The 26,644-nt window shown below is 47.3% G+C and overlaps 3 pseudogenes; all 3 read right to left on the reverse strand.

The window, feature by feature from the left end:
* Positions 1-3,441, reverse strand: part of LOC121274224 — a 166,451-nt pseudogene extending 163,010 nt beyond the window's left edge.
* A 13,527-nt stretch (positions 3,442-16,968) lies between these two features.
* On the reverse strand, positions 16,969-19,432 carry LOC121274221 (annotated as a pseudogene).
* Positions 19,433-20,969: 1,537 nt separating this feature from the next.
* LOC121274225 overlaps positions 20,970-26,644 on the reverse strand; it is a 121,647-nt pseudogene continuing 115,972 nt past the window's right edge.

Raw genomic sequence — 26,644 nt, forward strand, 5'->3', positions numbered from 1 at the left:
ATAATGCGGGCTGGGGTTAAATAATGCGGGCTGGGGTTAAATAATGCGGGCTGGGGATAAATAATGCGGGCTGGGGATAAATAATGCGGGCTGGGGATAAATAATGCGGGCTGGGGATAAATAATGCGGGCTGGGGATAAATAATGCGGGCTGGGGATAAATAATGCGGGCTGGGGATAAATAATGCGGGCTGGGGATAAATAATGCGGGCTGGGGATAAATAATGCGGGCTGGGGATAAATAATGCGGGCTGGGGATAAATAATGCGGGCTGGGGATAGATAGTGCGGGCTGGGGATAGATAGTGCGGGCTGGGGATAGATAGTGCGGGCTGGGGATAGATAGTGCGGGCTGGGGATAGATAGTGCGGGCTTGGGGATAGATAGTGCGGGCTTGGGGATAGATAGTGCAGGCTGGGGATAGATAGTGCAGGCTGGGGATAGATAGTGCAGGCTGGGGATAGATAGTGCAGGCTGGGGATAGATAGTGCAGGCTGGGGATAGATAGTGCAGGCTGGGGATAGATAGTGCGGGCTGGGGATAGATAGTGCGGGCTGGGCATAGATAGTGCGGGCTGGGCATAGATAGTGCGGGCTGGGGTTAAATAGTGTGGGCTGGGGTTAAATAGTGCGGGCTGGGGATAGATAGTGCGGGCTGGGGATAGATAGTGCGGGCTGGGGATAGATAGTGCGGGCTGGGCATAGATAGTGCGGGCTGGGCATAGATAGTGCGGGCTGGGCATAGATAGTGCGGGCTGGGCATAGATAGTGCGGGCTGGGGTTAAATAGTGTGGGCTGGGGTTAAATAGTGCGGGCTGGGGATAGATAGTGCGGGCTGGGGATAGATAGTGCGGGCTGGGGATAGATAGTGCGGGCTGGGGATAGATAGTGCGGGCTGGGGATAGATAGTGCGGGCTGGGGATAGATAGTGCGGGCTGGGGATAGATAGTGCGGGCTGGGGATAGATAGTGCGGGCTGGGGATAGATAGTGCGGGCTGGGGATAGATAGTGCGGGCTGGGGATAGATAGTGCGGGCTGGGGATAGATAGTGCGGGCTGGGGATAGATAGTGCGGGCTGGGGATAGATAGTGCGGGCTGGGGATAGATAGTGCGGGCTGGGGATAGATAGTGCGGGCTGGGGATAGATAGTGCGGGCTGGGGATAGATAGTGCGGGCTGGGGATAGATAGTGCGGGCTGGGGATAGATAGTGCAGGCTGGGGATAAACAGTGCGGGCTGGGGATAAATAGTGCGGGCTGGGGATAGATAGTGCGGGCTGGGGATAAATAGTGCATGCTGGGGATAAATAGTGCATGCTGGGGTTAAATAGTGCGTGCTGGGGTTAAATAATGCGTGCTGGTGCGAAGTAATGCGGGCTGGAGTTAAATAGTGCGGGCTGGGGTGAAATAGTGCAGGCTGGGGTTACATAGTGCAGGCTGGGGTTACATAGTGCAGGCTGGGGTTACATAGTGCAGGCTGGGGTTACATAGTGCAGGCTGGGGTTACATAGTGCAGGCTGGGGTTACATAGTGCAGGCTGGGGTTACATAGTGCAGGCTGGGGTTACATAGTGCAGGCTGGGGTTACATAGTGCAGGCTGGGGTTACATAGTGCAGGCTGGGGTTACATAGTGCAGGCTGGGGTTAAGTAGTGCAGGCTGGGATTAAGTAGTGCAGGCTGGGATTAAGTAGTGCAGGCTGGGATTAAATAGTGCAGGTTGGGGTTAAATAATGCAGCACGCAGCACGCCATATACTTGATAAAAACAAAAAACTACGGATGCTGGAAATCCAAAACAAAAACAGAATTACCTGGAAAAACTCAGGAGCTCTGGCAGCATCGGTAGAGAAGAACAAAGTTGACTTTTTGAGTCCCTTCTGGAAACGTGAACTTTGTTCTCCACCGATGCTGCCAGACCTGCTGAGTTTTTCCGGGTAACGCCGTATACTTGCCCTGGTGAGGGTCACACTTCATCATCTGGTTGGCCGGTTCAAAGCAGTAGGTGATGATCTCAGACACCGAGAGTTGGTCATGGTTATCCTTCTCAGTTGAAATAAGGGGTGCGTAGGTTTACAATGGAAAGTGGATGTGGGGGTAGGGGACCAGGTTGTTTTGGAACTCAGTCAGGTCCACATTGAGGGCACCATTGAACTGGAGCGAGGCCGTGATGGACGACACTACCTGTCCAATGAGACGGTTGAGGTTGGTGTAGGTTGGTCTCTCAATGTCCAGGCTACACCAATAGATGTCGTAAATGGCCTCATTGTCCACCATGAAGGCGCAGTCAGAGTGCTCGAGGGTGCAGTGGGTGACCAGCACAGCATTGTATGGCTCAACCACCGCAGTGGAGATCTGGGGAGCAGGGTAAACGGAAAACTCTAGCTTGGATTTCTTGCCATAGTCGACGGAGAGTCTCTCCATCAGGAGGGAAGTAAAGCCGGAGCCGGTCCCACCCCCAAAACTGTGGAAGATGAGGAACCCCTGCAGTCCTGTGCATTGGTCAGCCTGTGGGGAATAGGAAGGACAAAAGATTAAAATGGAGCAAGAAGTTACAACCATCATTAAAGAACCATCAACAACTGTTGACACAGGGTTCTGGGACGTGGGGAGGTGGACGGTGGGTGTGAGGGTGGAGAGAGTAATGACTGTCAGGTGGAGGGAGTGTGGATATGAGGGTGGAAAGCAGTGGAGGCGCTGAGACTGTGGTTCAGCCTAGGGAGTGGAGTCCCAGCTTCCTTTTGTGCATAATACTGGTCAGGATAACATTGGCGTGAAATCAATAAGTGATAAAGGAGTGAATAATAGGATTTGTACAGGTGGGTCACATGGCCATAAATAAGATTTCATTTACACTAAGAGAGCAGGACAGTGTGTGGTGGTGAGATGGGGCAGTGGTCAATGGTAAGATGGTGATTTCGTGCAGCTGGGATTTGACATTGTTCCCATTACACAACTTACCAACTTCCGAATGCGATCCAAGACCAGATCCACGATCTCCTTGCCGATGGAGCAGTGACCCCGGGCGTAGTTATTAGCCGCATCCTCCTTGCCAGTGATGAGCTGCTCGGGGTGAAAGAGCTGTCAGTAGGTGCCTGTGCGGACCTCATCTGGAGACAGGGAACAGAGATTTAACAACAGGGACACAGAGAATTCAGGGTATATTTAACTGAGTCTAGTGAGAACACTGACTGAGCAACCCCATCAACAATCTCTCCTCTTACCAATCACAGTGGGCTCCAGGTCTATAAACACGGCTCGGGGAACGTGTTTCCCTGCCCCCATCTCACTGAAGAAGGTGTTGAAGGATTCGTCACCACCTCCGACGGTCTTTTCACTGGGCATCTGCCCATCCGGCTGGATCCCATGTTCCAGGCAATACAGCTCCCAGCAAGCATTCCCGATCTGTACACCGGCCTGGCCAACATGAACTGAAATACACTCGTGCTGAAGGGGACAAGGAGCATATGATTATTGACAGTGTTAGAAGGGCAATGCTTTATACTGTCACTCTAGCTGGAAGGTGAAAGATGTGCTGGAGGCAACAAATTCATCCACTATGAATTCCGTGTATTGTCTGTGAATCCTTCCTGTTCCCAGATGGATTCCCCCCCCCATTTTCTTCATTATACCCTCAATGGAAGTCTTGACTCATTGTCGACCACTCCATGCCTTCCACAGATTGCCCCAACCTTTCCTCCATGGAGAGATTCTACCTCTGTGGATCCCTTTTCTTCCTTTATGTCCATTCCCTGTGGAGCCTTGTTTTCCCGATGGATACCCTCTCCTCCTGCGTATTTCCACTGCCTATCGACTTCTCTCTACTTTTGCATCTTCCTCTTCCTCTTTTGGATGTCCTTTTTCTGTTAAGTTCCCTTTCCTTGGGGATAACCTCTATCCCACACATTTATGCTTTCTCTTTCACCTTGGCTTGCTATTCTTCCTGTGGATTTCCCCTTTCGCCCATTGGATTTCCCCCTCCCAGTGAATTCCCATTCTCGTAGTGTCTCACTGTCCCGGTAGATTCTCACTCTCTTGCCATCCCTGTGGATTCCTTTGGCTTGACCCAAAACCATTGCCCAGTGCACTCCTGTGCACCCACTCACCATGATCTCCTGTTCTCACAGCTCCTGAGGATGTGCCTTGTGTTGACGTTCGCGCTATTTATACAGCGCCCTTGGAGCATTCCGATCAATGGAACAGCGCTCTGATTGGCTTCTCAGAACAAAAGACTGTGGTTGCTCAGAGAAACAATAACAATGAAGGTTCGATGATGCTCAGCGCTGATTGGTTCATTGCGCAAACCGCAGAACAAATGGTCAGCGACATTCTGTTATTGGTGGAGCTCTAGGCAACGAGGCCATCGTTGTTGATCAAACGCCCTTCAATTAAACCGCGATGAACAAAACATTCATTATTCTGACCCACATGCAACAAACGCACGCCCACCAAACCTCAACCAGCCCTTTGGATCAATCACATGCCATCAGTCTTAGCCATCTCAATCACATTCCCAGTAAATGCATCTCTTCATTCAGACGCTGCTCAGTCACTCTCCCCTCAACATGAAAGCCATTATCAAGCCTCCATTACAAAAACAGAATTACCTGGAAAAACTCAGCAGGTCTGGCAGCATCGGCGGAGAAGAAAAGAGTTGATGTTTCGAGTCCTCATGACCCTTCAACAGAACTGAGTGAATCTTAGGAAAGGAGTGAAATATAAGCTGGTTTAAGGTGAGGGGGGGGGGGGCGTTGGGGGAAGTTGGGTCGGGGCGGGGGTGGGTGTGGTGTGGTTGTAGGGATAAGCAAGCAGTGATAGGAGCAGATCATCAAAAGATGTCACAGCCAAAAGAACAAAAGAACACAGAGGCGTTGATGGTGGTGATATTATCTAAATGAATGTGCTGATTAAGAATGGATGGTAGGGCACTCAAGGTACAGCTCTAGTGGGGTTGAGGTGGAAAGGCTAGCAGGGCATCAAAGATTTAAAAATAATGGAATTAGGTGGGAAAAGAAAAATCTATATAAACTATTGGAAAAAAACAAAAGGAAGGGGGAAGAAACAGAAAGGGGATGGGGATGGAGGAGGGAGTTCAAGATCTAAAGTTGTTGAATTCAATATTCAGTCCGGAAGGCTGTAAAGTGCCTAGTTGGAAGATGAGGTGCTGTTCCTCCAGCTTGTGTTCTGCTCCACTGGAACAATGCAACAAGCCAAGGACAGACATATGGGCAAGAGAGCAGGGTGGAGTGTTAAAATGGCAAGCGGAGGGGAGGTTTGGGTCATTCTTGCGGACAGACCGTAGGTGTTCTGCAAAGCAGTCACCCAGTTTACGTTTGGTCTCTCCAATGTAGAGGAGACCGCATTGGGAGCAACGAATGCAGTAGACTAATTTGGGGGAAATGCAAGTGAAATGCTGCTTCACTTGAAAGGAGTGTTTGGGCTCTTGGACGGTGAGGAGAGAGGAAGTGAAGGGGCAGGTGTTGCATCTTTTGCGTGGGCATGGGGAGGTGCCATAGGTGGGGGTTGAGGAGTAGGGGGTGATGGAGGAGTGGACCAGGGTGTCCCAGAGGGAACAATCCCTACAGAATGCCGCTGGGGGGTGAAGGGAAGATGTGTTTGGTGGTGGCATCATGCTGGAGTTGGCGGAAATGGCAGAGGATGATGCTTTGAATGCGGAGGCTGGTGGGGAGATAAGTGAGGACAAGGGGGACATTATCATGTTTCTGGGAGGGAGGAGAAGGTGTGAGGGCGGGTGCAGGGGAGATGGGCTGGACACGGTTGAGGGCCCTGTCAACGACTGTGGGTGGAAAACCTCAGTTAAGGAAGAAGGAGGACAAGTCAGAGGAATTGTTTTTGAAGGTAACATCATCGGAACAGATGCGACGGAGGCGAAGGAACTGAGAGAATGGGATGGAGTCCTTACCGGAAGTGGGGTGTGAGGAGCTGTAGTCGAGGTAGCTGTGGGAGTTGGTAGGCTTGTAATGGATATTGGTGGACAGTCTATCACCAGAGATTGAGACAGAGAGGTCAAGGAAGGGAAGGGAAGTGTCAGATATGGACCACGTGAAAATGATGGAGGGGTGGAAATTGGAAGCAAAATTAATACATTTGTCCAAGTCCCGATGAGAGCATGAAGCAGCACCGAAATAATCATCGATATACCAGAGAAAGAGTTGTGGAAGGGGGCCGGAGAAGGACTGGAACAAGGAATGTTCCACATACCCCATAAGGAGACAGACATAGCTTGGGCCCATGACATTACCCATAGCCACACCTTTTATTTGGAGAAAGTGAGAGGAGTTTAAGGAGAAATTGTTCAGTGTGAGAACATGTTCAGCCAGACGGAGGAGAGTAGTGGTGGATAGGGATTGTTCGGGCCTCTGTTTGAGGACGAAGCTAAGTGCCCTCAGACCATTCTGGGGGAAGGAGGTGTAGAGGGATTGGACGTCCATGGTGAAGAGGAAGCGGTTGGGGCCAGGGAACTGGAAATTGTTGATGTGACGTACGGTGTCAGAGGAATCATGGATGTAGGTGGGAAGGGACTGGACAAGGGGAGAGAGAAGGGAGTCAAGATAACGAGAAATGAGTTCTGTGGGGCAGGGCATGATCTGTCTACCGGGACAGTTCTGTTTGTGGATTTTGGGTAGGAGGTAGAAGCGGGCTGTCCGAGTTTGAGCGACTAATAGGTTGGAAGCTGTGGAGATATGGTCAGTGACAGTTCTGGAAACAATGGCTTGATGTTCAGTGGTGGGGTCATGGTCCAGGGAGAGGTAGGAGGAAGTGTCTGCGAGTTGACGCTCAGCCTCCACAAGGGAGAGGTCAGTGCACCAGACCTCCATTTGTCAGGCTCCCAGCAATCAGTTTCCCATCTAAGAGACCTGCACCAAACAAACGCCATCATTTCAGACACTGTCAATCATACACTGAGAGATTACCACGGATCCAGAGACCATCTATCTGAGGTACAGGCTGTCTTATACATTACAGGCTAGCTTTGCATAGGATGTAGCACATAGAATGTGGCCAATCAGCCCAACAGTGCATGTCAGTGCTGATGCTCCTCTCAGGCATCCTCTCATCTTTCCTCAGCAGATCTATCATTGTGACTCTTTAAGTGTGCTAGCCTTGCACAAAGCTGGGCCCCTTGCTGAAGTGTGCAGCTTTGTGAACACAGCAACTGTTTTAGGAGCTGTTAAATTTTTCCCTGTAAAATTTTCCCGACTTGATTAATAAATCTTATTCTTCCTTCTCAATCTTTCTGTCCAGCGATGAATAATCAACAGCCATCTCTTTGTGATCTGTCGTGAGTGTGGCCATGTCTTCCCATGCTTTCTCCAGCCTCTCCCCTCAGACCAGTGGACAATGATCCACCTGTTTCTGTTTTCGAATGTGAGCCTGATGGGGGTCCAAGCTGAGGAATTTGCTGTGGAGCTTCTCAGCACACAGAGGGCACACTGAACCTTTAACAGATATCACTATTCGGATTGGTAACTCAGGGGTGAAGAATTTACAAACTACAGAATCACATGGTAATTATCAGAAAGATACATTTATAAGTTACTTGCATCTTTCTCGATACCAAAAGCCCAGCTCTGGTTATTCACTGGACTCTTCCCCCAGCTTTAAAGTTTCTGGGTGGAATATTCCTCTCCTGCCAGCAGCAGGAATTGTGGCGGGCGGGGCACTTAATGTGGCGAGAGGCAACAATCTGTTTCCCGATAGTGTGGAAACCTCTTGGAATTCTGTTCTGCCGACTTTCAAGATGGATTAAAGGCAGGTTGAGCTTCCCATCGAACAATGTTTGGAATCCCATCTCATGCATTAACATCTCATGCATGCTGATTAAAAGGCCACCTCACTGGAATTAAGTTCGCCCTCGATATTAAGTTCTCTGCCAGTCAGAATTTAGAACGTTCATTGTTACCCATGTAGATAAGCGGCTCTACAGCTGGTGAGCTTCTCACCTCTTCCATCTCTTTGAGGTCAGCGGAAGTTGCTTTCTCCTTCATGGGGACCTGACATACCTTCACTTGGGTGTCATTAGAAAATGCTGCACTTCACAAGGGAGGTAGGTGAAGGCTGGAAAGTGAAATTCTAGGGTGCAAATTTGGAACAAAGGCTGGGCAGTGAATGCAGTCTTATGGGGGAAGGATGGGGAGAGTGTCTGTGGAAAGAGGGGGAATGTCTTGGGAATGGGGGCACGAGTGCCTTAGAGGGAACTGTCGGTGGTGTCAATCATGGGGTCCTGTGGGGAGAACTCAAGGTTAAGGTTAGTTTTCAATGTTTCCATTTGGTACCCTTACTCCCTGGAACAGAAACCATCTGATCCCGGGGATTTGCCATGCTGTAGTATCATCATTTTCTGCATTAATGTTATTTTGCTCACATTAATTGTGGTTAGTGCTTGACTTTGTGTCAGTGGTAGTTTGCTTGTGGTGTCTTATCATGCTGACCTCTTCCCCTGCTCCAAACACCCACGTTATTTCCTTATCTTCATTGACAGTGTGACCATTATCAGTTTAAGGGACATTAAACTGCAAGGTCTAGCAGGAGAGGTGACAGCAGAGAGGCCAATAAATGGTGCAGCAGAGAGAAAGAGTTAGAAAGTCGCAGTGAGACCAACGGGAGAGCAAGCCCGCAGCAGGTATTAAAGCAGTAGCGTGAGAGAGAGTGTCACTGCGAGGCTAGAGGGAGAGATGAGGGTATAGCGAGGATTGAAAGAGTAGCAAGGGAAAGTGAGAGTGAGTGGGTGTTGGGAGGGCACAGTGAGGCTAAAAAGAGAGATGAGGGAGAGTGAGAGCGGCACTAAGAGACCAATGGGAGAGGCAAGGGCACAATGGGGATAAACAGAGGGTTGAGGACAAGTGAGAGAGAAACTATGAGACCAGAGGGAGAGGCGAGGGTACAGTGGAAATAAAATGAGAGGTGAAGGAGAGAGAGAGCCACACTGAGAGACCGGCGGAAGAGGCCAGGGCACAATGGGGATAGAGGGAGAGGGCAGGGTGAGTGAGAGAGATACTGAGAGAGCACCGGGGGGCGTCCAAAGTAAATCAGATTGTAATGTCAGAGGAAACTGGCAAGTGATTGGGTCATGTGTACTTTTCTCTTTTCATGGAATCTCAGGTAATTGTTTCAAATTGGGAGCTGGAAATGAAGAATTTAAGTTGGGTTTCTGTAGTACTAAGTAAATGTATTATTAACAGCAGTCATGTGTATCAGCAAATTTATTACTATTAGCAAGGTTTATTATGTAATTGTAATGGCAAGGCTGCTCAGACCTCTAGAGTGCTCAACCTGTGCTATGTGGAGACTCCAGGACGCATCCCATGTCCTGGATAACCACTTGTGCAGCAAGTGTCATCAGTTGAAGCAGCTTGAGTTCCAGGTTTTGGATATGAACAGCAGCTGGTGTTAAAATGGTACATCTGTGAGGCTGAGCTTTATGGGTAGAATGCTTTTAGATGCGGTCACCCTGCACCTTAAGAATATGCAAGGAGGGAGGGAATGTGTTACCATCAAACTGTCAAGAAGAAACATCCAGTTAGTGCAGGAGGACCCTGAGTGCATCTCACTCTCCATCCAGTATTCACTTCTGAACACAGATGGGCGTGATGGTTATTTGGGGAGCTCAGCCAGAGCCAAGTCCATGGCACCACGGCTGGCTCAACTTTACAGGGTGGGTACAGGATAGACGGGATGAGCAATAGTGAAAGGAGATTCGATAGTTAGAAGAATAGATTGACATTTCTGAAGCTGCAGAAGTGAAAGTAGGAGGGTGTGTTGTCTTCTTGGTGCCAGGATGAAGGATATCACTGAGCGGCTGCAAAGAGCCGTGATAGGGGAGCTGGGCACAGGCAGTTGTCATAAACAGAAAGAGGGATGTGGTCCTACAGTCACAATTTAGGGATCTGACAGGAAAATAGCATATAGGACCTCAAATTAATAATCTCCAGATTACTCGCAGCGCTGCACGTCAGTGGTTATAGAAATAACAGGAAAAAGCAGATGCATGCATGGCTGCAAAGATGGTTCAGTGCGGAGGGCTATTCATTCTAGGGACATTGGGACTGGCTCTGGGGAAGAGGGGACCTGTGCAGGCTGGATGGGTTTTACCTAACAGAGCTGAGACTGAGTTCCTTGTGGGCAATTGGTTAGAGCTATTGGGCAGGATGTAATACCAGAGAGGAATATAAGATGTACAGAATACTGGGAGAGTACCACAGTTAGGAAATAGAAAGATTTTAGGTTGGTTCAGAGTGAGGGAGAAAGTAATAAAGTTAATGTGCATGTGGGAAGCAGAGCAGAGGCAGGGTCAGGAACTGGGAGCAGCATAAATAGAGCCCGGGGAATGGAGCGTGGCCTTTCCTGCCTGGGAGAAAATCACAGGCAGTGCCGGGAGCTGGGAGCAGCATAAATAAAGCCTGGGGATCAGAGCGTGGCCTTTCCTGCTTGGGAGAAAATCACAGGCAGGGCCGGGAGCTGGGAACAGCATAAATAGAGCCCAGGGATCAGAGCACGGCCTTTCCTGCCTGGGAGAGGAGCAGAGGCAGGGCCGGGAGCTGGGAGCAGCATAAATAGAACCTGGGGATCAGAGCACGGCCTTTCCTGCCTGGGAGAGGAGCAGCGGCCGGGCCGGGAGCTGGGAGCATTTCAGCTTCTGAAGAAACTGAGTGGAAAAATACAACTATGACATCGCAAGAAACCAGTACATTGACTGCCGGTAAGTGCTTGGTGGAAGGGGCAGGGTGTGAAAAGCCAGATTAGGACCCAGGAGTTAAAGTAGATCTGTAAATAACAAGAAGTAAACTTTAAATTAATAAATAAATAAATAAAATAATAATGGCTGTGTGGGAGAAGACAGAGAGTGGTAGTGGATGATTGCTTCTCAGACTGGAGGTCTGTGACTGGTGGTGTGCCTCAGGTATCTGTGCTGGGACCATTGTTGTTTGTCGTCTATGTCAATGATTTGGATGATAATGTGGTGAATTGGATCAGCAATTTTGCTGATGACCTTTATATTGGAGGCGTTGTGGACAGCGAGGAAGGCTTTCAAAGCTTGCAGAGAAATCTGGACCAACTGGAAAAATGGGCCAGAAAATGGCAGATGGAATTTAATGCGGAAAAGTGTGAGGTGTTACATTTTGGAAGGTCAGACCAAGGTAGGATATACACAGTAAATGGTAGGGCACTGAGGAGTGCAGAGAAACAAAGGGATCTGGGAGTTCAGATACATAGTTCCCTGAAAGTGGCATCACAGGTAGACAGGGTTGTAAAGAAAGCTTTTGGCATACTGGCCTTCATAAATCGAAGTATTGAGTATAAGAGTTGGGATGTTATGGTGAGGTTGTATAGGACATTGGTGAGGCCAACTTTGGAGTATTGTGTGCAGTTCTGGTCGCCTAACTACAGGAAGGATATCAGTAAGATTGAGAGAGTGCAGAGAAGATTTACTAGGATGTTGCCGGGTCTTAAGGAGTTGAGTTACAGGGAAAGATTAAACAGGTTAGGACTTTATTCCTTGGAGCGTAGAAGAATGAGGGGAGATATGATAGAAGTTTACAAGATTATGAGGGGTATAGACAGAGTAAATGCAAGTAGGCTCTTTCCACTTAGATTAGGAGAAATAAACACGAGAGGACGTGGCTTTAGGGTGAAAGGGAAAAGGTTTAGGTGGAACATTAGGGGGAACTTCTTCACTCAGAGAACGGTGAGAGTGTGGAACGAGCTACCATCTGACATGGTAAATGCGGCTCACTGTTAAGTTTTAAGGATAAATTTGATAGATACATGGATGGGAGAGGTCTGGAGGGTTATGGACTAGGTGCCGGTCAATGAGACTAGCGGAATAATATTTCGGCACGGAGTAGAAGGGCCGAATGGTCTGTATTCTGTGCTATAGTGTTCTATGGTTCCATGGCTCCAAAATAGTTAAAATAAAATAATTAAAATAAATGCCTAAAACATATACCCGTGTAATTAAGAGACATTAGTTGTAATTGTGGGTGGAACTAGCATTTAATAATTACAGTACGTTGTAGTACACATAGGAATTATCCCAAATTAATTAAGAAAATAGTTAAAGTAAATGAGTAAATTAGAATAAATTAGTAAATAAATACTCTAGTAAATGCTTTATATAAAGTTTAAGGTATGTCATTGCAGCTTAGCCATGTGGAATGTATATCACGTGCAATGTGGGAAGTCATGTAGGCACAAAGTGCCCTCAATGACTACATCTGCAGAAAGTGTCACCAGCTGCAGGGACCTGAGCTCCGAGTTGTGGAGCTTGAGCAGCGGCTGGAGTCACTGTGATGCATTCCACAAGGCTGAGGATTACATGGATAGGTTTAGAGAGGTGGTCACACCAGAGCTAAGAAGTGCACAGGCAGAGAGGGAATGTGTGGCTGCCAGCGTATCTAAGGGAAACAGGCAGGTAGTGCAGGAATCCCCTGAGGCTATCTCGCTCTCTAACCCCTTTTCTATTTTAGATACTGGTGAGCGAGATGGTCCGCAGAGGACTGTAGCAAGAGCCAAGTTCATGATACAACGGGTGGCTCAGCTACACAGGAGGGGAGGAGGAAGAGTGGAAACGCTATAGCAGTAGGGGATTACATAGTTAGGGGAGCAGCCAGTTGCTTCTTTGGCCATAGATGTGAATCCTGGATGGTCTGTTGCTCCCTGTGCCAGGTTCAAGGATGTCGCAGAGTGGCTGAAGGACATTCTTTTGGGGAGGGTGAGCAGCCAGAGGTCATGGTCCAAATTAAGACCAATGACATACGTAGGAAAAGGTCCTGAAAGCAGATTTTAGGGAGTCAGGAAGGGAATTAAAAAGCAGGACCTCAAGAGCAATAATCACAGGATTAGACCATAAGACATAGGAGCAGAAGTAGGCCATTTGCTCATCAAGTCTGCTCCACCATTCAATGAGATCATGGCTGATATGATAAGCCTCCACTTTCCTGCCTTTTCCCCATAGCCCTTGATTCCCTTACTGATTAAAAATCTGTCTACTTCAGCCTTGAATATACTTAACAACCCAACCTCTGCAGCCCTCTGCAGTAAAGAATCCCACAGATTCACTACCCTCTGAGAGAAGAAGTTTCCTCCTCATCTCTGTCTAAAATGGGCGACCCCTTGCTCTGAGATTATGCCCTCTGGTCCTAAGACTCTCCCACAAGGGGAAACAACCTCTCAGCATCTACCCTTTCAATCCCCTTAAGAGTATTATATGTTTCAGTAAGGTCTCCTCTCATTCTTTTAAACTCCAATGAGTACTGGCCCAACCTACCCAACCTTTCCTCATAAGAAAATTCCTCCATCTCCGGGATCAACCTAGTGAACCTGCTCTGTTTTGCCTCCAATGCCAGTATATCTTTCCTTAGATAAGGAGACCAAAACTGTTCACAGTATTCTAGTGTGGTCTAAGTAGTGTCTTGTAAGGTTCTAGCAAGACTTTCCTATTTTTATACTTCATTCCCTTTGAAATAAAGGCCAAGATTCCAATTGCCTTCCCTATTGCCTGCTGAACTTGACTTCTAGCTTTTTGTGATTCATGCAAGATGACCCCTCTGTGCTGCAGCTTTCTGTAATCTTTTTCCATTTCAATAATATTCAGCTCTTCTATTACCAAAGTGCATAACCTCACATTTCTGCATCTTATATTCCATCTGCCAAGTTTTTGCCCACTCACTAAACCTGTCTATGTCCCTCTGTAGACTCCTTGTGTCATCCTCACCATTTGCCTTCCCACCTATTTTTGTGTCATCTGCAAACTTGGCGATAGTACATTCACTTCCCTCATCCAAATCATTAATTTGTATATTGTATATAATTGTGGTCCCAGCACTGATCCCTGTGGCACTCCACTAGTCACAGGTTACCATCCTGAAAATGCTCCCCTGATCTCAACTATCTGTCTCCTATTAGTAAGCCAATCCTCTATCCATGCTAAAATAGTACCCCCAACACCAGGGGCTCTTATCTTATTAAGTAGCCTCATGTGTGGTACCTTATCAAACGCCTTTTGGAAATCCAAATATTTTACATCTACTGGTTCCCCTTTATCTACCCTTCTTGCTACCTCCTCAAAGAATTCTAATAGATTTTCCAGGCATGCTGACTCTGCTTGATTATATTATGCATTTCTAAATGCTTTGCTATTACATCTTTTATAATTGACTCTAACATTTTCCCAGTAATGGATGTTAAACTAACTGGCCTGTAGTTAGGGGTGATTTGATTGAAGTATACAAGATCCTGAACGGTCCTGACAAGGTGGACGTCAAAAGGATGTTTCCTCTTGTGTGTGAGTCCAGAACTAGAGGGCACTGTTTTAAAATTAGGGGTCGTCCTTTTATGACAGAGAGGAGGAGAAATTTCTTCCCTCAGAGGGCTGTGCGACTTTGGAACTCTCTGCCTCAGAAGTTGGTGGAGGCAGGGCCATTGAATATTTTTAAAGCAGAGGTAGATAATTTGTTGTTAGGCAAGGGAATCAAAGGTTACCGGGGTTAGATGGTAACGTGGAAATCGAAACGCAAGATCAGCCATGATCTTATTGATCGGCAGAGCAGGCTCGAGGGGCCGAATGGTCTCCTCCTGCTCCTATTTCTTATGTTCTTATGTACTCCCAGTGCCACGTGCTAGTGAGCATAAGAATAAGAACAGTTCAAGACGTGGTTGGAGAAGTGGAGTAGAAATGAGGGCTTTCGATTTCTGAGGCATTGGGATCAGCTATGGGGCAGGTGGGACCTGTACAAGAAGGACAGATTACACCTTAACTGGACTGGGATGAATGTTCTAGCGGGAGGCGTTGCAAGTGCTGTTTGGGAGGGTTTAAACTAGATTGGAAGGGTGATGGGAACCTGAGGGGAAATTCAGAGTGCAGAGGAGCAAAACCAGCAGTGGGGAGCAGTGAAGTATCCACTGATAATAAGGATATATCAGAGAGTTGCCTCAAAGTAGACAGAATACTTGGGAGAGTTTTATTAGAATTAGAGTAGGCAATAGTAATTCATTAGATGGGACCAGAATAAGGGGGAAAGTGAAAAAAGCCTGAGTCAGGGCCAATGTGCATGTGTGAGAATGCACGGAGTGTGGTTAATAAGATTGGTGACCTGCAGACACAGGTTGACAAATGGAATTTTGATATTATTGCTATAACAGAGACCTGGCCCAGAGAGGGGCAGGACTGGGTGATAATTATTCCTTGGTTCAAGGTGTTTAGGAGAGAGAAGAAAGGAAGAAAAGTGCAGGGAGTGGCAATATTGATTAAAAATGGCATTTTAGTACTGGAGAGAGAGGATGTTCGAGAGGGATCAAGGACAAAATCTCTCTGGTTAGAGATAAGGAATGAAAAAGGTGCAAAAACATTGATTGGTGTGGTATATAGACCACCAACTAGTGGAAGGGATGAAGGGAAACAAATTTGCAAAGAAATTAGGAAGAGGTGCAAGAATTATAGAGTACTCATAATGGGGGACTTCAGTTATCCAAATATAGACTGGGATAGGAATAGTACAAAGGGTCAAGAGGGACGAGAGTTCCTGGAGTTTGATTCACCCATTTTCTGGCTGCATTGATCTTCTTCAATCTTCTTCCTTTTCATGTGTTTCAATCATACAAACAGACAAATTAGGAGCAGGAGTACACCACTTGTCCCCCCTGAGTTTGTTCCGCCATTCAATAAGATCACGGCTGATCTGATTGTAACCTCCACTCCACGTTCCTGCCTACTTCCGATAACCTTTCATCCCCATGTTAATGGATAATTTCTCTAGCTCTGCCATAAAAATATTCAAAGACCCTGCTTCCACTGCCTTTTAAGGAAGAGAGTTCCAAAGACTCACTATCCTGAGAGGAAAAAATTCTCACCTGCCTCAAATGAGCGACCCCTTATTTTTAAATCGTGGCCCCTAGTTTTAGAATCTTCCACGAGAGAAAACACCCTCTCCACTCTTTCAAGACACCTCAGGATCTTTAAGGTTTTGATCAAGTCATCCTTCACTCTTCTAAGCTCCAGAGGATACAAGACTAACCTGTCCAAATTTTCCTCATTGGACAGCCCACCCATTCCTGATATCATCCTAGTAAACCTTCTCTGAACTGCTTCTAATGTGTTTACATCTTTCCTTAAATAAGACCAATACTGTACACAGTACTCCAGATGTGGTCTCACCAATGCCCTGTACAACTGAAGCATAACCTTCCTACTTTTGTATTTAATTCCCCTCGCAATAAACGATAACATTCTATTAGCTTTCCTAATTACATGTTGTACCTGCATACCAACCTTGTGTGATTCATGCACTAGGACACCCAGATCCCCCTGAATCTGAGTTCTGCAATCTCTCACCATTTGGATAATATTCTTCTTTATTTTTCTTGCCAAAATGGGCAATTTCACATTTGCCCACATTATACTCCATTTGCCCACTCACTTAAGGTATTGATGTCCTGTTGTAGCCTCCTTAGACCCCCTTCACAACTTAACGTTCCTATCTATCTTTGTGTCACCTGCAAAATTAGCAACCATACCTTTGGCTTCTTCATCCAAGTCATTTATATTAGTTGTAAAAAGCTGAGGCACCAGCACTGATCACTGTGGCGTGCATCCTGCCAACCAGAAGAAGACCCATTTATGCCAACTCTCCTCTTCCTGTAACTAGTCAATCTTTTATCCATGCCAATAGGTTATCCCCAACATCATGAGCTTTTATTTTCCAAAATAACCTTTGATGCGAAACCTTACCCAATGCTTTCTGGAAATCTAGGTATGGTCCATCCACTGGTTCCCTTTTATCTAAAGCAAATGTGACTCCTTCAAAGAACTCCCGTCAATCACATGTCATACATTTGTGGCTTTTAAATTGACACACATACACACAAAATCATTTAAAATAAATTTATTCTCTTAAATAATGACTATCATGTCAATGTTAAATAAAGTTAAAATCTTTTTATGATATAACATAATAAATATTATTCTTCTTCCTCTGCCTTTCGGTCCAGTGATGAAGAATCGATGCCCACCTCTTCATAATCCTTCTCGAGTGAGGCCATGTCTTCCCGTGCATCCTGGAACTCCCCTTCCTCCAGCCCCTCCCCCATGTACCAGTGGACAAAGGCCCGCTTGGCGTACATCTTATCGAATTTGAGGTTCAGGCGGGTCCAAGCCAAGAAACTGCTGTGGTGTTGCTCAGCATACAGAGGGCCCGCTGCACCTTGACCAGGTCACCCCCTGGTACCACTGTCGGGGGCTGGTAGTTGATGCCAACCTGTAGAAGGAAAGAAGATGTTATATTCAGCTCCACAAGCAGATGCTTAAAAATCAGAAGTTGGTTCCCCTGTAATTTCCATAATCTCTATTTATGAGCTGTGTTGTGTCTGTCACTCTACAACGACCCAGCTCTGGTTGTTCATTGGGCTTTTCTCCCAGGTTTCAAGCTTCAGTTTCTGATGGAAGATGCAGTGAGGCTGCTTACAGGAACTAATTAAATACTTTCTGGCCTCTTTTCCAATGTGACTTTGATTCTCAAGAAGCCATTTTCTGATATTAAGGCAGGAACCTGTGGTACATTCCGAGCTGCAATCGAGGATTGAAGCTGAGAGAATTCTAGTCAAAGCCTCAGAGGGAGCTCCTATTTGGATCAGAAATAGGGAGTGTTTGTTACTTTATGCCCCAGAACAGAGAGAAAGCTTTAGGCCCAGACAGAAAGGATGTGCTGTACACATGTGAGTTAAGATTGGCAGGTTCCATGTTGGCCCAAAGCACCAGAGATCAGTTACAAAACCCACACTTACCTTGAACCCAGTCGGGCACCAGTCAACAAATGCAATTGAGCGCTTGCTCTTGATGGTGGCGATGGCAGCGTTCACATCCTTGGGAACCACATCTCCCCGGTACAACATGCAGCACGCCATGTACTTGCCCTGGCGAGGGTCACACTTCACCATCTGGTTGGCCGGTTCAAAGCAGGCGTTGGTGATCTCCGGCACCGAGAGTTGCTCGTGGTAAGCCTTCTCGGCCGAAATAAGGGGTGCGTAGGTTACCAGAGGGGAGTGGATGCGGGGATATGGGACCAGGTTGGTTTGGACCTCAGTCAGGTCCACATTGAGGGCACCATCGAACCTGAGTGAGGCCGTGATGGACGACACTACCTGTCCAATAAGACGGTTGAGGTTGGTGTAGGTGGGTCTCTCAATGTCCAGGTTACGCCGACAGACGTCAAAAATGGCCTCATTGTCCACCATGAAGGCGCAGTCAGAGTGCTCGAGGGTGCAGTGGGTGACCAGCACAGCATTGTATGGCTCGACCACCGCAGTGGAGATCTGGGGAGCAGGGTAAACGGAAAACTCCAGCTTGGATTTCTTGCCATAGTCGACGGAGAGTCTCTCCATCAGGAGGGAAGTAAAGCCGGAGCCGGTCCCACCCCCAAAACTGTGGAAGATGAGGAACCCCTGCAGTCCTGTGCATTGGTCAGCCTGTGGGGAATAGGAAGGACAAAAGATTAAAATGGAGCAAGAAGTTACAACCATCATTAAAGAACCATCAACAACTGTTGACACAGGGTTCTGGGACGTGGGGAGGTGGACGGTGGGTGTGAGGGTGGAGAGAGTAATGACTGTCAGGTGGAGGGAGTGTGGATATGAGGGTGGAAAGCAGTGGAGGCGCTGAGACTGTGGTTCAGCCTAGGGAGTGGAGTCCCAGCTTCCTTTTGTGCATAATACTGGTCAGGATAACATTGGCGTGAAATCAATAAGTGATAAAGGAGTGAATAATAGGATTTGTACAGGTGGGTCACATGGCCATAAATAAGATTTCATTTACACTAAGAGAGCAGGACAGTGTGTGGTGGTGAGATGGGGCAGTGGTCAATGGTAAGATGGTGATTTCGTACAGGTGGGATTTGACATTGTTCCCATTACACAACTTACCAACTTCCGAATGCGATCCAAGACCAGGTCCACGATCTCCTTGCCGATGGAGCAGTGACCCCGGGCGTAGTTATTAGCCGCATCCTCCTTGCCAGTGATGAGCTGCTCGGGGTGAAAGAGCTGTCGGTAGGTGCCTGTGCGGACCTCATCTGGAGACAGGGAACAGAGATTTAACAACAGGAACATAGAACATTCCAGAAAATTTGATGCCTTTGGACCATATTTAACTGAGTCTAGTGAGAACACTGACTGAGCAACCCCATCAACAATCTCTCCTCTTACCAATCACAGTGGGCTCCAGGTCTATAAACACGGCTCGGGGAACGTGTTTCCCTGCCCCCGTCTCACTGAAGAATGTGTTGAAGGAGTCGTCACCACCTCCGATGGTCTTGTCACTGGGCATCTGCCCATCCGGCTGGATCCCATGCTCCAGGCAATACAGCTCCCAGCAAGCGTTGCCAAGCTGAACACCAGCCTGGCCAATGTGGATTGAAATACACTCACGCTGAAGGGGACAAGGAGCATATGTTTATTGACAGTGTTAGAAGGACAAAGCTTTATCAGTCTTTCTGGAAGGAGAAAGATTTGTGGGAGGCAACAAATTCATCCACTGTGGATTCCGCGTATTGTCTGTGAACCCTATTTGTTCCCTGATGCATCAGCCCACTTTCTGCAGGACTTCAATTTACCCTCAATAGAAGTCTTGATTTATTGTTGATAATTCCATCCTTTCCACAGATTGTCCCAGTGTTCCCTCTGTAGAGAGATCCCTCCTCCTTGGATCCCTTTTCCTCATTTATACCCATTCCCTGTGGAGCCTTGTTTTCCTGATGGATGCCCTCTCTCTCTCTCAGTATTTCCACTGCCTATGGACTTTCTTTACTTTTGCATCTTCTTCTCCCCCTTTTGGATGTCCCTCATGATGTTGTTCCCTTTCCTTGGGGATAACCTCTTTCCCACACATTTATGCTTTCTCTTTCACCTTGGCTTGCTATTCTTCCTGTGGATTTCCCCTTTCGCCCATTGGATTTCCCCCTCCCAGTGAATTCCCATTCTCGTGATGTGTCACTGTCCCGGTAGATTCTCACTCTCTTTCTGTGGATCTTGCCATCCCTGTGGATTCCTTTGGCTTGACCCAAAACCATTGCCCAGTGCACTCCTGTGCACCCACTCACCATGATCTCCTGTTCTCACAGCTCCTGAGGATGTGCCTTGTGTTGACGTTCGCGCTATTTATACAGCGCCCTTGGAGCATTCCGATCAATGGAACAGCGCTCTGATTGGCTTCTCAGAACAAAAGACTGTGGTTGCTCAGAGAAACAATAACAACGAAGGTTCGATGATGCTCAGCGCTGATTGGTTCATTGCGCAAACCGCAGAACAAATGGTCAGCGACATTCTGTTATTGGTGGAGCTCTAGGCAACGATTGATCAAACGCCCTTCAATCAAACCGCGATGAACAAAACATTCATTATTCTGACCCACATGCAACAAACGCACGCCCACCAAACCCCAACCAGCCCTTTGGATCAATCACACGCCATCAGTCTTAGCCATCTCAATCACATTCCCAGTAAATGCATCTCTTCATTCAGACGCTGCGCAGTCACTCTCCCCTCAACATGAAAGCCATCAACAAGCTTCCATTTGTCAGGCCCCCAACAATCAGTTTCCCATCTAAGAGACCTGCACCAGACAAACGCCATCATTTCAGACACTGTCAATCATACACTGAGAGATTCCCACGGAACCAGAGCCCATCTATCCGAGGTTCAGGCTGTCTTATACATTACAGGCTAGCTTTGCATAGGATATAGCACATAGAATGTGGCCATTCGGCCCAACAGTGCATGTCAGTGCTGATGCTCCTCTCAGGCATCCTCTCATCTTTCCTCAGTAGATCTATCATTGTGACTCTTTAAGTGTGCTAGCCTTGCACAAAGCTGGGCCCCTTGCTGAAGTGTGCAGCTTTGTGATCACAGCAACTGTTTTAGGAGCTGTTAAATTTTTCCCTGTAAAATTTTCCCGACTTGACTAATAAATCTTACTCTTCCTTCTCAACCTTTCTGTCCAGCGATGAATAATCCTTCACGAGTGTGGCCATGTCCTCCAATGCTTTGATAAAAGCAAAACACTGGCAATCTGAAACAAAAACAAAAATAGCTGGAAAAACTGCTGAGCTTTTCCATCTATTTTTGTTTTTTCCCTCCAATGATTTCTCCAGGCATTGGGATTGATAATGATGCCAAACTCAGGGATAAAGAGTAACCTCTTGGAATTCTGTTCTGCTGACTTTCAAAGTGGATTAAAGGCAGGTTGAGCTTCCCGACAAACAATGTTTGGAATCCCATTTCATGCATTAACATCTCATGCATGCTCATTGAAAGGCCACCTCACTGGAATTAAGTTCACCCTCGATATTAAGTTCCCCGCCAGTCAGAATTTAGAATGTTCATTGTTACCCATGTAGATAAGCGGCTCCACAGCTGGTGAGCTTCACCTCTTCCATCTCTTTGAGGTCAGTGGAAGTTGCTTTCTCTTTCTTGGGAACCTGTCATACCTTCACTTGGGTGTCATTAGAAAATGCTGCACTTCACAAGGGAGGTAGGTGAAGGCTGGAAGTGGAGATGATAGGGTGGAGAAAAAGCTGGGGAGGGGAGGCAGGCTTATTGGGGAAGGATAGGGGCAGTGACCGGTGAATGTCTTGGGAATGGGAGCACGAGTGTCTTAGAGAAAGCGGACGGTGTTGTCAATGGTGTGGTCCTGTGGGGAGAACTCAGGGTTAAGGTTAGTTTTCAATGTTTTCACTTGCTACCCTTACTCCCTGGACAGAAACCATCTGATCCCGGGGATTTTCCAAGCTATAGTATCATTATTTTCTGCAGTAATGTTATTTCACTCACATTAATTGTGATGAGTGCCTGACTCTGTGTCAAGAGTAGTTTGCTTGTGGTGTCTTATCTTGCTGACCTCCTCCCCTGCTCTGAACATCAATGTTATTTCTTTATTTTCATTGACAGCTCACCATTATCAGTTTAAGGGACCTTAAAGTGGGCCAGGAGATGGCGCAGTGCGGATAACAGGAGTGATGAGGGAGAGTGAGAGAGACACTGAGAGACCAGTGGGAGAGGTGAGAGCACAGGGGATATTAAAGGAGAGATGAGGGAGAGTGAGAGAGACACAGAAACACCTGCAGATGAGGGGATGACACAGTGGGCATTAAAGCAGAGAGGAGGGAGAGTGAGAGAGCCACTGAGAGACCAGTAGGAGAGGCAAGGGCACAGTAGGAATAAAAGGAGCAAAGCGAGAGAGACTCTGAGACCAGTAGGGAGAGGTGAGAGCACAGGGGACATTAAAGGAGAGATGAGGGAGATTGAGAGAGATAGAGAGAGACCAGTAGGAGAGGTGAGAGCACAGGGAACATTAAAGGAGAGATGAGGGAGAGTGAGAGAGATAGAGAGAGACCAGTAGGAGAGGTGAGGGCACAGTGGGGATAAAAGGAGCAGAGTGAGAGACTAGCGGGAGATGTCAAAAGAAAATCAGAGTGTGATGTGGCATCTGAGCTAGGTGAAGACTTATAGTTTGGTGAGAGGAGAGCTTTAAGTGTTAATTTTGTTCTTAAATTTCATTCTTAAAATCTAATCTAGTCTGTAATTGGCAGTAACTGAGAAGTGCTGTGTAAGCAGGCTAAGTTCTTTCTTGCAGTTTGGACTGGGTAAACTCACTCTCAGTTGTAGGAGCTGAGTAGTTAATTGGCTAACTGGTTGAATTTGGTTTCTGGAGCCCCAGTTCAGTTTACTGTAAATGCCGGGTTCTTTAGTGCAGCCTTGACAAACAGAGTGCAGATTCGGAGTTTGATGAGAGGGGAGTTCATTTGGTGATGGGGGGGGCAAGGATGTGTTTGTTTCTTTTTGTTGTCTTTTTCACCCCATAGAAATTTGTTCTTGCTGTACTGCAGGGAAAGGAGCTAGCTGTTTGCTGAGTATTTGTTAAGTGGTCGAGTTTAATTCTATCCCTAAGATTTAAAATAGTACACAAATTGGTGGTAAAGTTAATCAAATATATAAGATAGCAACATAACTAAGTGATTAATATAATTAAGTAATTATTTAAAACACATTAAGGATGGCAGGGCAGGTGATGTGTCAAGGCTGCAGCATGTGGTAGCTCCTGGATGCCAGCAGGTTCCAGGGCAAACACCTCTGCGGTAAGTGGTTGCGGCTCAAGGAACTTCAGCTCAAAGTCATTGAGCTGGAGGCTGAGCTGCAGGCTCAGTGACACATCAGGGAGGGGGAAAGTTACCAGCAAGCAGTCACACCACTGAGGATAGGGTCTTCTGATTTGTTCTGTGGCCAGGGACAGGACAGTGTGACTGCGAGTGAGGCAGATAAGGGGACCCAGAGGGCAGGAATGCAGGAGTGCGAGCCTCTGGCAATTGTCCAATAGGTCTGAGGTTCTCTCGGCTTGTTTGGATGCGTGTGGGGGCTGCAGGATGGATGAGCAATCTGACCATGGCACCGTGGTTTAGGAAGCCCTTCAAGTGGGGGAGAGAAAGGAACGTAGGGGTGGTGGGGGACAGTATAATGAGAATTTTAATTATGGCCTGATTTTTTCAGTCGGCGGGCGGGCTTGGCAGGAGCGGCCGGGGGTGGTCTTGGAGCCAACCCCCACCCGCGATTGGCTCTGCGCCGCCATTTTACGTGGACGGGCCAATAGAGGCACTACGTGTGCGTGCAGGGGGAGGAGGGAGAGTCGGGGCCAGTGCGTGAAAGAGCACTTCAATCTCCTTAAAGATGCTCCGTGCCTCAGGGAGATTGAAGCACTTTGGAATTATTAAATAAATGGATTAAAAATGTAATTAAAAATGTCCCCTCATGTGACTGTCTCACATAAGATGGGACATGTTTTGATATTTTGGAAAAATGATTTATTTAATTAATAAAAGCTTAACCTCATCACGCTCATGGATGAGGTTTCCTAAAAAAACATTAAGGCCTCTTGGCCTTTTCGCCTGCCCGCCAACCTTAAGGTAAGATGGGCAGCGTTAACAGTTCCATGAATTACTTCCTTATTGGTCTTAGTAGGCCATTTAAATATCGGCGGGCGTGCAGCTGACTCCGGCGCGTGCCGGCCAAATGAAACATCGTGAGACAGCGCGATGATGTCAGGACGCACGGCCAACCTCATCGCGCATCATTGTACGCGCCAGCATGTCGGGCCTGCACCGGCGTGCTGACTGAAAAATCTAGACCATAGACTGGAAACATCAAATGGGCAAAGGTAGCGTAGATGAGGATTCATAGAATGTTTTCCGGATAGTTTCTTAGAACAGCACATCCTGGAGCCAACCAGACCTGGTACTGAACAAAAAGATAGGATTAATTGGTAACCTCATAGTCAAGGCACCCCCAGGTAGCAGCGATCATAATCTGATTGAATTTTACATTCATTTTGAGGGAGAAACAAATGTGTTCAAAAGTAGCAAGTATTTTACACTTAAATAAGGACAATTATGATGGCATGAAAGCAGAGCTAGCTAAAGTGAACTGGCAAATGAGGTTAGGGGATAGGTCCAGATGCTGCGATTAAGTAACGAGGGCCGAGGTTAAATAGTGCAGGCTGGGGTTAAAGATGTGTGCTGGGGTTGAATAGTATGGGCTGGAGACAAATGGTGCCGACTGGGGTAAAATAGTACAGACTGGAGTTAAATAGTACGGGCTGGGTTAAATAGTGCGGCCTGGGGTTAAGTATTGCGGGCTGGGGATAAATAGTGCAGGCCAGCTTTAAATAGTACAGGCCACCTCTAAGCGCTGCAGGGATCTTTTTGTAGAGAAGGCTAGCTTTAATTATTGCAGGGTTGGTGAATAGCGCGGGCTAAGTTTTAATAGTGCAGGCTGTGATTAAATAGTGAGGGCTGCGGTTAAATAGAGCAGGCTGGGATTAAAGATGCGTACTGGGGTTAAATAGTCCGGGATGGAGATAACTAGTGCTGACTGGGGTAAAATAGTGCAGGCTGGGTTTAAATAGCATAGGCTGGGGTTAAATAGTGCAAGCTGGGTTTAAATTGCAAAGGCTGGGGTTAAATAGTGTGGGCAGGGGTTAAATAGTGCGGGATGGGGATAAATAGCGAAGACTGGGTTTAAATAGTGCGGGCTGGGGTTAAATAGTACGAGCTGGGGTTAAATAGTGCGGGCTGGGTTAAGTTAGTACGGGCTGGGGTTAAATAGTGTGGGCTGGGGTTAAATAGTACGGGCTGGGTTAAATAGTGTGGGCTGGGGTTAAATAGTACGGGCTGCGTTAAATTTTGCGTGCTGGGGTTAAGTATTGCGGGCTGGGGATAAATAGTGCAGGCCAGCTTTAAATAGTACAGGCCACCTCTAAGCGCTGCAGGGATCTTTTTGTAGAGAAGGCTAGCTTTAATTATTGCAGGGTTGGTGAATAGCGCGGGCTAAGTTTTAATAGTGCAGGCTGCGATTAAATAGTGAGGGCTGGGGTTAAATAGAGCAGGCTGGGGTTAAAGATGCGTACTGGGGTTAAATAGTCCGGTATGGAGATATCTAGTGCTGACTGGGGTAAAATAGTGCAGGCTGGGTTTAAATAGCACAGGCTGGGGTTAAATAGCACAGGCCAGGGTTGAATAGTGCAAGCTGGGTTTAAATTGCAAAGGCTGAGTTTAAATAGTGCACACTGGTGTCAAAAAGTGTGGGCTGGGGTTACATAGTGTGGGCTGGGGTTAAATAGTGCGGGCTGCGGTTAAATAGTGCAGGCTGGGGTTAAATAGTGCGGACTGGGGTTAAATAATACGGGCTGGGGTTAAATAGTGCAGGCTGGGGTTAAATAGTGCGGACTGGGGTTAAATAATACGGGCTGGGGTTAAATAGTGTGGGATGGGGATAAATAGTGCAGGCTGGGTTAAATAGTCTGGGCTGGGATTAAGTAGTACGGGATGGGGATAAACAGTGCGGGATGGGGATAAATAGTGAGGACTGATTTTAAATATTCCGGGCTGGGGTTAAATAGTCCGGGCTGGGGTTATATAGTGCGGGCTGAGGCTAAATAGTGCGGGCTGCGGTTAAGTATTGCAAGCTGGGGTTAAATAGTGCAGGCTGGATTAAATAGTGCAAACTGGAGTTAAATAGTACGGACTGGTATAAATAATGAAGACTGGGGTTAAGTAGTGCAGACTGGGGTTAAATAGTGCAGCCTGGAGTAAATAGTGGGGGCTGGGTTAAATAGTGGGGGCTGGAGTTAAATAGTGCGGGCTGGGTTAAATAGTGCGGACTGAGGTTAAATAGTGCGGGCTCGGTTAAATAGTGCGGGCTGGGGTTAAATAGTGTGGGCTGGGGTTAAATAATGCAGGCTGAGGTTAAGTAACGCGGGCTGGGGCTAAATAGTGCGGGCTGGGGCTAAATAGTGCGGGCTGGGTTAAATAGTGCGGGCTGGGGTTAAATAGTGCGGGATGGGGTTAAATAGTGTGGGCTGGGGTTAAATAATGCAGGCTGAGGTTAAGTAACGCGGGCTGGGGCTAAATAGTGCGGGCTGGGGCTAAATAGTGCGGGCTGGGGTTAAATAGTGCGGGCTGGGGTTAAATAGTGTGGGCTGGGGTTAAATAATGCAGGCTGAGGTTAAGTAACGCGGGCTGGGGTTAAATAGTGCGGGCTGGGGTTAAATAGTGCGGGCTGGGGTTAAATAGTGTGGGCTGGGTTAAATAGTGCGGGC

This window comes from Carcharodon carcharias, assembly GCF_017639515.1.
Source record: "Carcharodon carcharias isolate sCarCar2 chromosome 35 unlocalized genomic scaffold, sCarCar2.pri SUPER_35_unloc_3, whole genome shotgun sequence".
Taxonomy (NCBI): Eukaryota; Metazoa; Chordata; class Chondrichthyes; order Lamniformes; family Lamnidae; genus Carcharodon; species Carcharodon carcharias.